Genomic DNA, 13462 nt, shown 5'->3' on the forward strand with positions numbered 1-13462 from the left:
TCTAGTCCAACCCCCTGCATAGGCAGGAAACCCTATACCATTTCAGACCATTGGTTATCCAATCTCTTCTTAAACACTTCCAGTATTGGAGCATTCACAACTTTTGGAGGCAAGTTGTTCCACTGATTAATTGTTCTAACTATCAGGAAATTTCTCCTTAGTTCTAAGTTGCTTCTCTCCTTGATTAGCTTCCACCTAATCCACAAGGGTTTCATGGATTGACTACAGAAGATACCCCTACCTTGCAAACTTGATTGAACTTATGAAGTGCCTTATTGATTGAACTTATAAAGAGGGCCGTGAAAATATTTGCAGATCCCTCGCATCCTGGACATAAACTGTTTCAACTCCTACCCTCAAAACGACGCTATAGAGCACTGCACACCAGAACAACTAGACACAAGAACAGTTTTTTCCCGAAGGCCATCACTCTGCTAAACAAATAATTACCTCAACACTGTCAGACTATTTACTGAATCTGCACTACTATTAATCTTCTCATAGTTCCCATCACCAATCTCTTTCCACTTATGACTGTATGACTATAACTTGTTGCTGGCAATCCTTATGATTTATATTGATATATTGATCATCAATTGTGTTGTAAATGTTGTACCTTGATGAACGTATCTTTTCTTTTATGTACACTGAGAGCATATGCACCAAAGACAAATTCCTTGTGTGTCCAATCACACTTGGCCAATAAAAAAATTCTATTCTATTCTATTCTATTCTATTCTATTCTATTCTATTCTATTCTATTCTATTCTATTCTTGCACTCTTGGCTGGAGGAGATGCCTGAAAAAAAGATGAGCTCCTTTAATGAGGATTAAAGCCGCTCATCTTTTTTTCAGGCATCTGCTCCACCCTCAGGAAAGCTTTTCCTCCTTCAAGAGATCATTGAACAGAAGTTAAGGTGACTCTCCAAAAGAGTGACATTTTTTCCCCCCCAGATACATACAGAAACCTGGAAAAAAAAATGTTTAAAGGAATGGATTGCCAAAGTGTTGACGTGGTTCCAAATAATTTTTGAAATGTACAGAATCCTTATGGCTTAGAGTTGCCATTTATGTGACAGGAACTGAAACTGAATTTTGACAGCACCAGCACCTGCCAGTCTTGCTTTAACCTCGTGGCACCTCAAAGTGGGTCATTTGTTGACGGCGGATGCAAAACAACAGCTTTATCGCATTGCCACAATCTATTAAGAAGTGTTAGTAGTAATAGTGGTAGTGGAAGGAGAAGGAGAGGGAAGCAAGGGCCTAGTCAACATTTCCACTGAGTTGTTTTGTTATACACAGTTTTACGGGTGGCTAATATAACGCCTGTGTAATTTTTTGACCAAAAAGGGACTTGCCTGTTTTTCACTGAAGCGGAGCATAGCCTTTCATTGTGAACATCTCAAGGTCATGTTCAGACTGAGCGGGTTATCTTACAGTCATACCAAGGCGTCATTCATATCCTGTTACTTTTGCCAACAGACTTCTAGTCATCTACAACATGCACACATGCATCACAAAAATTGACATGAGTTTTGCAACCGATCACTGCATATCAGTGGACCTATAAGAAATCTTTGTCTGCAAGGAAACCCAACTGTAAAAACACCATCCTTAGCAGCCTTCTGCCCTCGGTAACCCCTTCATAGAGAGGGCTGTGTCCAAAGAAGCTGATTTTATAAATCTGGGCAAGGTGAATGGCAGGAAACCCCTCTGCTTTAGTGAGCCTGAATTGGAAAGGACAAAAACAGAAAATCTTAGCTCAAAACTCTGGTTAGATCAACTGGATCAAAGCCTACTTAAACCTCAATACTGGTGATTCAAAATTAGTCACTCTCAGGAAAGTGAAAGGATGGGAACTTGATTTTGATGGGTTGTTGTTGTTGATTTTAGTTGTGAAGTCGTGTCCGACCCATTGTTGTGTCCCACTCCTCCGCTGACGGCCAGGTCGGGAAGTCCGTATCAAGCGTGCCTCTGCAGCTCTGCCAAAGTCCTATCAGAGTTCTCAAGGCAGGCAGGAGACCAGGAAGTGACTTCAGCAATCCAAGTTAGACTTTGCCTGACTCAGAGAATGCCAGAAAGCATATCCTTTATATAGGCCATGGGGTGTGGCTCCATGACTCAGCACTTATCCAGGCCTGCCCCTCCCTTCTTTTTGCTGATGTCGCCTCTCAATTCTCCGGAAGTGAGGATCTCTCGAGCCTCCAGCTGTTGGCAATCTGAGCTCATGACTGGCTTCACATTCTTCAGGCTCACATGCTGTGGGGGAGGGGTTTAGTTGCTCCGTTTGCCTTGGCATGGTGCCAGGACTGGGGGCTGAAGGCATGTCAGGCCCTTCGTCTTGCTCGGCCTGTCCGGGCATGGTGCCAGGGCTGGGGGCTGGAGGCATGCCAGGACATTCTTCCAAACTATCAGCGTCCAGCAGGAGATAAGAGGGGCCCGGCTGCGGCAGGGGGAGCGAGCAAGACACAACACCCATCACGACCCCATGGACAACATTCCTCCAGGACTTCCTGTCCTCTACCATTCACTGGAGTCCATTTAAGCTCACGCTGACTGCTTCAGTGACTCCATCCAGCCACCTTGTTCTCTGTTGCCCCCTTCTTCTTTTGCCCTCAATCTTTCCCAGCATTAGGCTCTTCTCCAGTGAGTCCTTCCTTCTTATTAGGTGGCCAAAGTACTTCAGTTTCATCTTCAGGATCTGGCCTTCTAAAGAGCAGTCAGGGTTGATCTCCTCTAGTACTGACTGGTTGGATCGCCTTGCAGTCCAAGGGACTCGCAGGAGTCTTCTCCAGCACCAGAGTTTAAAGGGCTCAATTCTTTGGCGCTCGGCCTTTCTTATGGTCCAACTTTCACAGCCATACAATTGCAACTGGGAAAACCATTTGATGGTTAGAACTTGCATAATGGAAAGAATCCAGTTCCGTCTTCCAAAGGAGGATGAGATGGGTTGAAATTCATCCTGTCTCTCCATCATTGGATGGAGCTCAGCTGGCCTAACTGGGACAGATTTTTCTTCTCCATGCTTTAGGAAAATGGGAGACCAAGAAGACTTTTCCATCATAGCACCAGCGTCGTCAAACACTTGAAATTTAGTTTCTTGAAATCAGGTGCTATCATACTAAGCTTGAGAAAATTGCCCTGGTTTAAGAAGTTTTTTGTTTTGTTTTTTATTCTGAAATAATGCTGTCTTTTCTCTCTCTCTTTCATCCGGATGGTTGTTCCTATTATTTTTATTTTACAGTTGCAACTTTTAATCTTTTTTATGGTTATCTGGTGCATTTGTACTGTCCTGTGGACATTTTAATGAGGCGAATGTATCCCTCTGAGCCTCTCAATTATAGCAAGTAAAAAAAAATATGGAATGAATGATTGAATAGTCCCAGCATCGTTTTTCCTTCTTTCCACTAAAGACAGCTGTTCCAGGTTTTCTTATCTATTATTGTGGCACAACTACTTAACCCTTGATAAATTGATATGGGTACCAATTTGCTTGAAAAGTAACCTAGAAATGTAACAGAAAGTGCATCGCACTTGCCATCTTTAACAAAGTCTCAATACATCTCTTCTCTTCTGCTCGTGTTCTTTCTTTAACTGCCTTTTTAATGCTGCCACTGTGGTTGCTTTTCTTCTCGTTCTTTTCCATCAGGCCTCTGCTACAGTTCTTCTAATCTTGTCCTGTCAATTACAAAGGATATGAGTGTCATCAACTCTCATGGCATCCCTGGCCTGGTCTCGAGTTGCCATAGGCCAGGGGGGATTGGGAAACCGGTGAAATGGCACATCAGCCAAAGACAGATGCACATTCCACATGCTTATCTCTCTCAAAGCTGTATCCCAGGATTACCTACGGCAGCTGAGGGGAGTGACCTCTACAACCTGCAAAATTGCTCAGTTGGTGAATGTGATTGATGACACACCCTGGGGGGGAGAAGGGGGGAAACAGGGTCATAATTGGAGCTTAAATTACATAGGGTCAGAGCTGGCTTCATTTGGGAACATGTCGACATGAAGCTCCTAATAAATAACTGGATTTCTTTTGAAGCTTGGCTCGAGAATCATGATTTAATTAGGGCATCCATTGGAACCCTGACAAGTATATCATTTTCTCAGGATCAAGGACACCCCCACTCCCAAAAGGATGGAAGATAGCAAGTTGGGACCTTGCCCCAAAAGTGCTTTTTCAAGAGGTAACTTGACTTTGCTTGAAGACATGTGTTGTGCCTCATCCTCCATCCTCTCCTTAGCTGGGCCCCTCCCGCCTCCTCCCAGGTCTGCTATCAGATTCAGAGTCTGATAATGAAGAGGAACGGCCTGGCATGCCTCCAGCCCCCAGCCCTGGCACCATGCCCGGACAGAATGTCAGGAATGAACAAACAAACCTCACTCCTACAGCGTGTGAGCAGGGAGCCAGCCACGTGCTGGAATTACCGGCAGCAGATCCAGAGGAAGAGAACCCACAGTGGGAGCATCCCCGCTTCCGGAGATCTGAGAGGCGACGTCAGCAGAAGGAAGGAAGGGGCAGGCCTGGATAAATGCGAGTCATGGAGCCACACCCCACAGCCTATATAAAGGATCAGCTTGAGTCAAGCAACTTTGAGTCAAGCAATGTCTCATCTTGGATTCACAACTTGGATTTCCTGCCTGCCCTGAGAAATCTGAAAGGAATTTGGCAAAGCTGCAGAGGCTTTGTGGCCACGCTTGATACAGACATCCTAGACCCGGTCGTCAGAGGGTGAGTGGGACACGACATCATGTTGCTTCTCATCCAAGGATTTCAGGAAAAACAAAGAAAGTTTTTGAAAAAGGAACTTTGGGACAACCATGGCTTGGATGACTGAGAATCTTTCCATCGACAAGTTAAACATGGTGATTCTGAGGCAGAATTGCTATGTATACATGAAACAAATGATGAGGCTTCCAGACCAGGAGAAGGACAGAATCAGAATCAGAATCAGAATAGAGCTGGAAGGGACCTTGGAGGTCTTCTAATTCAGCCCCTGGTATAGGAGATCCTATACCATTTCAAACAAGTAGCTGTCCAGTCTCTTCTTAAATACCTCCAGTGTTGAAGCACCCACAACTTCTGACAGCAAGCTGTTCCACTGGATAATTGTTCTCACTGTTAGGAAGTTTCTCCTCAATTCCAGGTTGCTTCTCTCCTTGATTAGTTTCCACCCATTGTTTCTTGTCTTCCCCTCTGATGCCTTGGAAAATAAATTGACCCCGCTCCTCTTTGTGGCAGCCTCTCAAATACTGGAATACTGCCATTGTGTCTCCTCCTAGTCCTTCTTTTCTCTAGACTGGCCATATCCGATTCCTGCAACCGTTCTTCATGTGTTTTAGTCTCCAGGCCTTTAATCGTCTTGGTTGCTCTTCTTTGCACTTTTTCCAAAGTCTCAACATCTTTTTCTTTTTTTATGTGGTGACCAAAATTGGATGCAGTATTCCGGGTGTGGCCTTTATCAAGCGGTACTAATACTTCATTCAAAACCACAGGAGAAAAGATCTCAGATATTTTTAAATGAAAGTGTCCATACCAGGGGTAGAGGCACCATCGTTGATGGTGTCAGAAACTGATCTCTGATGTAGATCTTGATTCCTATGTCCCATAATAGCCACATTTTCTCTGTACACATAACATTTTTCCTTCTACCAAAAAAAAAAAAAAAAAAAAAGCAACTTAGTTATTATCCATGTCCTTGAAATTTCTGCTGTTAGCTAACTACAGAATACTGGTTAGAGTTTCCAGAGAGCTGAGATTTACTGTTGTGCCTTGGAGAAAAGTCTGACCGAACTGCTTTTTTTAATGTCATGCTGGGAGCCGCAATTGCAGAAGGTAGATGAGATGTGGACCCAATTAAAATGGATTTATATATATATATATATATAAATAAAATTTGTTTTCTGAGGTTTTCACGGGTGTTTGTATGTAGGTCTTTGGTTATTTGGGTTTTCTCCCACGTAAAATTGGAAGTGTCTTGGCGACGTTTCGACGAAGTCGCATTCGTCATCTTCAGGCTTCAGCTTCCTGCTTCTGGGAGCAATGTGCGATTGCAGTTGTTTCTTCCTTTTTAACTGCTAGTGGAGGTTTGAACGGATTGGATGAAGCTTGGCTGTGCTCTGATTGGCTGGGGGGGTTTTTGTGCTCTGATTGGCTGGGGGTGTGTCCTGTTTGGGTGGGGGCTTGGTTGTGCTCAGATTAGTCTGAGTTGCAGGGGGATTTGAGCTGGTGAGCTGCATTGCTGTTGTTTGGCTTCGTGTTTGTGGTCGTGCTACATCTTCATAGTGGGTGCCTGTCTGCTGCATGTATGGATTGGAGGGGCTTGAAATGGCTAATGTTGCAGCTGCAGTCTGGCTTCTGGTCCTTGGTCGTGCTTCATGATTAGTGTGGATTTGGGTCTGCTTTCTGGGTGGATGTGTGGTGGTGACATCCTGTGTGGACCTCATGAGTGTGGGTCTGGTGTCATTCCTCGTGTTAGGGACTCGTTTGTCAATAAGGGCGGGTTTCCAAATGGCTGGTAGGCGGGAGGTATCATCTCGTTTGTTCATGCTGTGTGGGCATCAGAGAAGCCATCGAGACAGAAAAACGCCCAAGTTCCAACGTGTTAAGATTGAAAGATTGAAACTTTAAAACTTACATGGGAAAAGACCCGAACATACCAAAACCTGCATATATGTAATGTAATGTAATGTAATGTAATGTAATGTAATGTAATGTAATGTAATAACAGAGTTGGAAGGGACCTTGGAGGTCTTCTAGTCCAACCCCCTGCCGAGGCAGGAAACCCTACACCATTTCAGACAAATAGCTATCCAACATTTTCTTAAAAATTTCCAGTGTTGGAGCATTCACAACTTCTGCAGGCAAGTTGTTCCACTTATTGATTGTTCTAACTGTCAGGAAATGTCTCCTTAGTTCTAAGTTGCTTCTCTCCTTGATTATTTCCACCCTTTGCTTCTTGTTCTACCCTCAGGTGCTTTGGATATGTGTTTGTGTGTGTGTGTGTGTGTGTGTGTGTGTGTGTGTGTGTGTCTTGGCGTATTCGGGTCTTTTCCCATGTAAGGTTGAGAGTATCTTGGCGATGTTTTGACATGGTCTCATTCGTCATCTTCAGGCTGCTGCTGAAGTTTGAGCCTCCTCTGGTCCTGCTCCTGGCCCTTTGTGGTCCCATGCAGGCTCAAACTTCAGAGTGAGACCTTGTCAAAATGTCGCCAAGATACTCTCAACCTTACATGGGAAAAGACCTGAATATGCCAAAACCTGCATACCCTTACCTGTGAAAACCTATGAAAACAAATATGTATGTATGTATGTATGTATATATGTATGTATGTATGTATGTATGTATGTATGTATGTATGTATGTATGTATAAAATGAAAGAATGAATTGGTGCCCCTAAAGAAATATTTCCTGTGCATTTCATACATTTATCCTAACAAAATTAATAATGTCAGTTTGGTAGCAACTTTTGGAGGGCTTCAGGTGGCATCCATGGTTTTTCAGGAACTCCATTTGGGCCTAGAGACTCGGCTTGGATCTTTCATGTGATTTCATGTCAACCTTCCTTGCAACTTTCCTAGCTGGGAAGCAAAGTCAACAATGGTGTCTGATTCACTTAATTGCAGTGATTTGCTTAACAAGCATAGCAGAAACGGTCGTAAAATCAGGCACGACTCATTTAACAAGTGCCTTGCTTAGCAACAGAAATTCTGGTCCCAGTTGTGGTTGTTAGTCGAGTATTACCTTACTAAAAGTCAAAGATGTATCATTAACTACATAGATGGGGAAATATGCAAAAAAGTTCTTAGCATTCCTAAAGGAGCCTGTGATCTCCTCTCCTCTCCTCTCCTCTCCCCTTCCCTCCTCTCCTCTCCCTTGCCCTCCTCTCCCTTGACTTCCCCTCTCCTGCTCCCCTCCCTCTCCCTTCCTCTCTCCTCCTCTCATCTCCATTCCCTCCCTCCTTCTCCCTCTTCCTCTCTCTTCCCTTCCCTCCTTTCCTCTCCTGTCCTCTCCTCCCTCCTCTCTCCTCTCTCCTCCCTCCTCTCCTCTCCCTTCCCTTTCCCATTCCTCCTCTCCTCTCCCCTCCTGTCTTCCTCCTTGCCCTCCCTCTCCTCTCTCCTCTCCTCCCCTTCCCTCCTCTCCTCTCCCTTGCCCTCCTCTCCCTTGACTTCCCCTCTCCTGCTCCCCTCCCTCTCCCTTCCTCTCTCCTCCTCTCATCTCCATTCCCCTCCCCTCTCCTTCTCCCTCTTCCTCTCTCTTCCCTTCCCCTCCTTTCCTCTCCTGTCCTCTCTCCTCCCCCTCCTCTCCCCCTCCTCTTCCTTGCCCTCCCTCTCCCTCTCCCTTCCCTTTCCCATTCCTCCTCTCCTCTCCCCTCCTGTCTTCCTCCTTGCCCTCCCTTCCTCTCCTCTCCCTTGCCCTCCCTTGCCCTCCCTCTTCCCTTCTCCTACTTTTCTCTCCCCTCCTCTCCTCTTCTGTCCTCCCTCCTCTCCTTTCTCTTCCCTCCCTCTTCTCCTCCCTCCTCCTCTCCTGCCCCTCCTCTCCCCTCCTCTTCTCTTGGCTGAACTATATCAGCACAGAAGCAGCCGTAGCTGTTTCGCCCCATCATTCCCCTTGAAACCTCCCCACAAGGTGCATCTCTCTTTCAGGCTTATTTCAGAAGTGGACAATTACTCAGACAGCATCAAAGAGGATTATAAAGCTAGTCTTAAATATGCGAGTGTTGGGAACACAAGGCACAGCTTGTTTCTCTGATTGTCAGTTCAGATCTTTGATGTAGTCCTGCAGGAAGATGATGCCCATCTTCCTTTATCACTAAATAGTTAGGATGCTGCAGAAGACCCCTTTACGTCTCTTTATCTGCCATTAGGAAATGACCTGGAGTCCTTTCATTAAGAAGCTTGCTTTCTTTCCTCCTTCCTTTTAACTCCTGCTCAAAATGTGAGCGTGTGAACACAATGCACCTTCCAGAAGGTGCCAAGCAGGAAGGAAATAATTATTTCATTATAAACAGTTTGGGGCAAATACTCTTTGAATTAGAGCAGACAGTGATTCCAGAAAGAATGGGGGCTGCAAAACAAACCACAGACTGTCCTCTCTATTGATTATTGACCTCTATTGACCTCACCCCATTCCTAAGAGGACCATAAGGGGCGTGCATAAGCGCACAAACGTGCCTACCGTTCCTGTCCTATAGTTTTTCTTTTCTTCTTCCTATATATATATATATATATATGCTTATACCTCCTTATATTTACTCATATATGTGTTTATATACTATATAATCCTTTTGTATGATACCTACATATATTGTTGTGACAAAATAGATAAATAGACTCTAGCACTAGAGCGACACTTTTTTTTTTAAAAAAAAAATGAAATGTGGATGAAGCAAGCTGAGGAATATGGTAAGTTTCAGTGAGACCCTGAATGGTAGGAATAAAGTAGAATGAATGAGCTGGAAGGGACCTTGGGGGGGGGGTCTTCTAGTCCAACCCTCTGCTAAAGCAGGAGAACCTATTACTATTCCAGATAAGTGACTGTCCAGACTCTTCTTAAAAACATCCAGTAATAGAGTGCCCATGATTTGGACTAGTGGTTAAGACATCAGGTTGGAAACCAGGAGATTGTGAGTTCTAGTCCTGCCTTAAGCATGAAAACCTACTAGGTGACTTTGGGCCAATCACCAGGAGATGGTGAGTTCTAGTCCTGCCTTAAGCATGAAAATTTAAGCATGAAAACTTATTTATTTATTTATTTATTTATTATTTATTTATTTATTTGATTTTTATACCGCCCTTCTCCCGAAGGACTCAACTTAAGCATGAAAAGACTACTTCAGCTTTAATCGCAATATTACAAGAGCAAAAAATAGATTCAAGCTAAATGTCAACTGCTTCAAACTTGATTGCAGAAAATATGACTTCTGTAACAGAGTTGTTAATGCTTGGAACTCACTACCTGACTCCATAGTCTCTACTCAAAATCCCAAAATCTTCAACCAAAAACTGTCTACTATTGACCTCACCCCATTCCTAAGAGGGCTATAAGGGGCGTGCATAAGAGCACAAAAGTGCCTACCGTTCCTGTCCTATTGTTCCCTTCATCATATCAAATTGATATAGTTGATGCATATTTTTTTTTATACATATATGTATATTTTCTTCAAATTATGTTGTTTTATCTATGACAATTGTTTGTGTTTCCTCTTGTGACAAAAAGAAAAAAAAAACCTACTAGGTGACTTTGGGCCAATCACCAGGAGACGGTGAGTGCTAGCTTTAGGCATGAAAACTAGCTGGGTGACTTTGGGCCAGTCACTCTCTCTCAGCCTGACCTACCCCACAGGTCTGTTGTGGGGAAAATAAGGAGAGGAAGGAATATTAGCTACATTCATCACCTTGAGTTTTATAAAAACAGTAAAGGCAGGATTAAAAAAAATAAAAATAAATAAATAAATTGTTCTGGCAAAATCCATCCTCCAAAGCAATCTGTTTCAGCCAAAAAAGCTCTGTCTGGAATATCTTGAACTGCTTCCAATTCAGAAGATTTACTTCAAGATCTGCTTCTGCATATGGCATGGCCCAGGAGGAGAGTCAACATAATTTGGAGGAAAATTGGAACATTTCAGAGGTCTTCAAAGCAGTCTGTTCCCGGATTGATGCTTTTGGTGTAATCTCATTCTTTTGGTATTCTGAGGTTGTTTGAACCCTTCATTTTAATGCATCGATTCGGATTTTCATTCATTCTTCTCCTTTCTCATCATTCGCACCGTGCCATTTTGATCCCTTAATGTAGGTGTTGGAAGAAATATCCATCTGGGTTCAGTTCCAAGTGGGGACAAAGACACTGGAAACATGGAGGCTGCTTGGAAAGATGGTTTAATGGTGGTCAGGATCACATGGCTTGAGTTCCTGAACAGAAAAGGGATGAGATCCTGTGCGCTCCCTGGCTTTATGTTTTCTCTGAGCTTTGAACTTTCTGGGGCACAGGAAGAGTATCCTGATTGGTTGTCAGACTCCCAGGGGGTGGGGGTGTTAGCTAGCCTTGCTGGCTGATGGAATCTTCCCAGGTGTCATTTGGTGAGTTTCTGTTGCTAGGTGGGTCCTATTGTGTTGCAGATGATGGTCCATTGAAAAAGGTGGGGAGAATGAGTTTCTACCTCTGACCCATTGACAAAGGTGTGGGAAATGAGTGAGCTTGGCTGAAGCTTTAATGGCCCATTGACAAAGGTGGGGGGGGGGATGGCAGGAAGTTGCAGGAAGCTGCTTTGTCTTTAAAACATGTTTCTCCATTTCTCATCCAGGGAAATATATTCTGCCTTTTTAAATATTTTCTAAAATATTTCATTCTTGTAGGAGGGGGGTGGGTGCTAAATTCCTACATAGGAATTATATATTTAGCTTGATCAAAGAGACGGCAGGTAGGAAATAATTCAGCTGATCAAACCAAAGAGAAAGTTGAATTAGCAGGGATACCGGTTTCAAAATTGTGCAAAGTTTGGGGGAGGGGGGAACTGAACATCTGCAAGTCTTAACATATACAGTGGTGAATTGAGAAAAATTCAGATAACATCCACACGTCTAGCATATATTGGTGAACTGAGAAAAGTTCAGATCACCAGAAATTTTCAGGATTGTTCCAGATGACATTAAGAATCAAAGCAGCAGCCTTAGCACGCAAAGCAGAAGGGGAATAAAATAAGATAACAAACATCTATACACATGCTCTCAGGCCCTAAAATGATATATCAGACCTACAAATAATTAATAGTCTTTTCTCAAAGCACTTTCTTCTGATCTACAATTTGATGGTGATGCTTACATTATTCATTCAGCCGAATCAGACTCTTGGTGATTCTATGGGCCAGGTCTCTCCACATCTTCCAATTTTGCAATACTTCTTTGAGTTCTTTTATGCTCTGGCTGCTGTCAGCTTTCATGGTGTCCAGCCATCGTGTTCTTTGATGGCCTGGTTTCCTTTTACCACCAACTCTTCTGAACATAATTGCTTTCTCCGGTGAATTCCCTCACATGGCATGGCACCAAAGTAAGTGAGACATCTCCCCTTTATATCAGGGTTCCTCCACCTTATAAAATAGAACAGAACAGAACAGAATAGAATAAAAGACTTGGAGGGACCTTGGAGATCTTCTAGTCCAACCCCCTGCTTAGGCAGGAAACCCTACACCACTTCAGACAAATGGTTATCCAATCTCTTCTTAAAAACTTCCATTGTTGGAACATTCACAACTTCTGGAGGCAAGTTGTTCCACTGATTAATTGTTCTAACTGTCAGGAAATTTCTCCTTCGCTCTTTCCTTGATTAGTTTCCACCCATTGCTTCTTGTCCTGCCTTCAGGTGCTTTGGAGAATAGCGTGACTCCCTTTTCTTTGTGGCAGCCCCTGAGATATTGGAACACTGCTATCATGTCACCCCTAGTCCTTCTTTTCCTTAAACTAGATATACCCAGTTCCTGCAACAGTTCTTCATGTTTTAGCCTCAAGTTCCCTAATCATATTTGTGTCTCTTTTCTGCACTCTTTCTAGATCTCCATATCTTTTTTACATCGTGGCGACCAAAACTGGATGCAGTATTGCAAGCGTGGCCTTACGAAGGCATTATAAAATGGTATTAACACTTCACGTGATCTTGATTTCTATTCTATTCTATTCTATTCTATTCTATTCTATTCTATTCTATTCCATTCCATTCCATTCCATTCCATTCCATTCTATTCCATAGAATGTCTTGGCTGTCAGGCTGGCTTGGGAAATTCTTAGGAAGTTGAAGTCAACACCTCCTATAGTTGTCAAGGTGTAGGAACCCCGCTTTTACCCAGCCCGACAAATTTTTTCTGCCAGGATTCTAAAGAAGCGCCTTAGTGTTTAAGGAGCAAGGCTGTGTCTTCCATCCCTTTCAAAGCGCACGCTTGTCCTTCGGTGGGAGTGAAGTGGCTCCTTCTTTATTCACATATTTATTTATTTAAATCCAAGGAGCCCTGCCCCCAATGTGAGGTTTACACTCTTGCTTTGAAGAAAGGCTCATCAGTGTGCGAGGCAGACATTTGCCTCTGGGCCATTTAGAGTGCCAGACTTGTGAAGCTAAAACAGTTTGATGTGTAATTGCAGGAGGAAATGGAAAAACCTGCTGAGCATGGCGGGATAGAGTGCCTTATCACCCTTTATGTGCATCCAGCGTTTGCCGAAAAAAATTGCCAGAGGATCTGCAAGCGCCCGACTGAACGGTGACATTTTTCATGGGCTGCCGTGTTCTGAATCAACACTGCAGCTGTGTGATTAGAACAGGTAAAGCAGGAAGGACAATCAAAGCGCTACATATGACAGATCAAGTTTTACTCATTCTCTGCTCCTTATTGCCGGCTGCCGCGTGTGATATGCAAAGCAGTTTCTCTAGACGCATTACACACCCTCACCTCGCCTGGAAATTGAATTTTATT

This window comes from Ahaetulla prasina, chromosome 3, assembly GCF_028640845.1.
Source record: "Ahaetulla prasina isolate Xishuangbanna chromosome 3, ASM2864084v1, whole genome shotgun sequence".
NCBI lineage: Eukaryota > Metazoa > Chordata > Lepidosauria > Squamata > Colubridae > Ahaetulla > Ahaetulla prasina.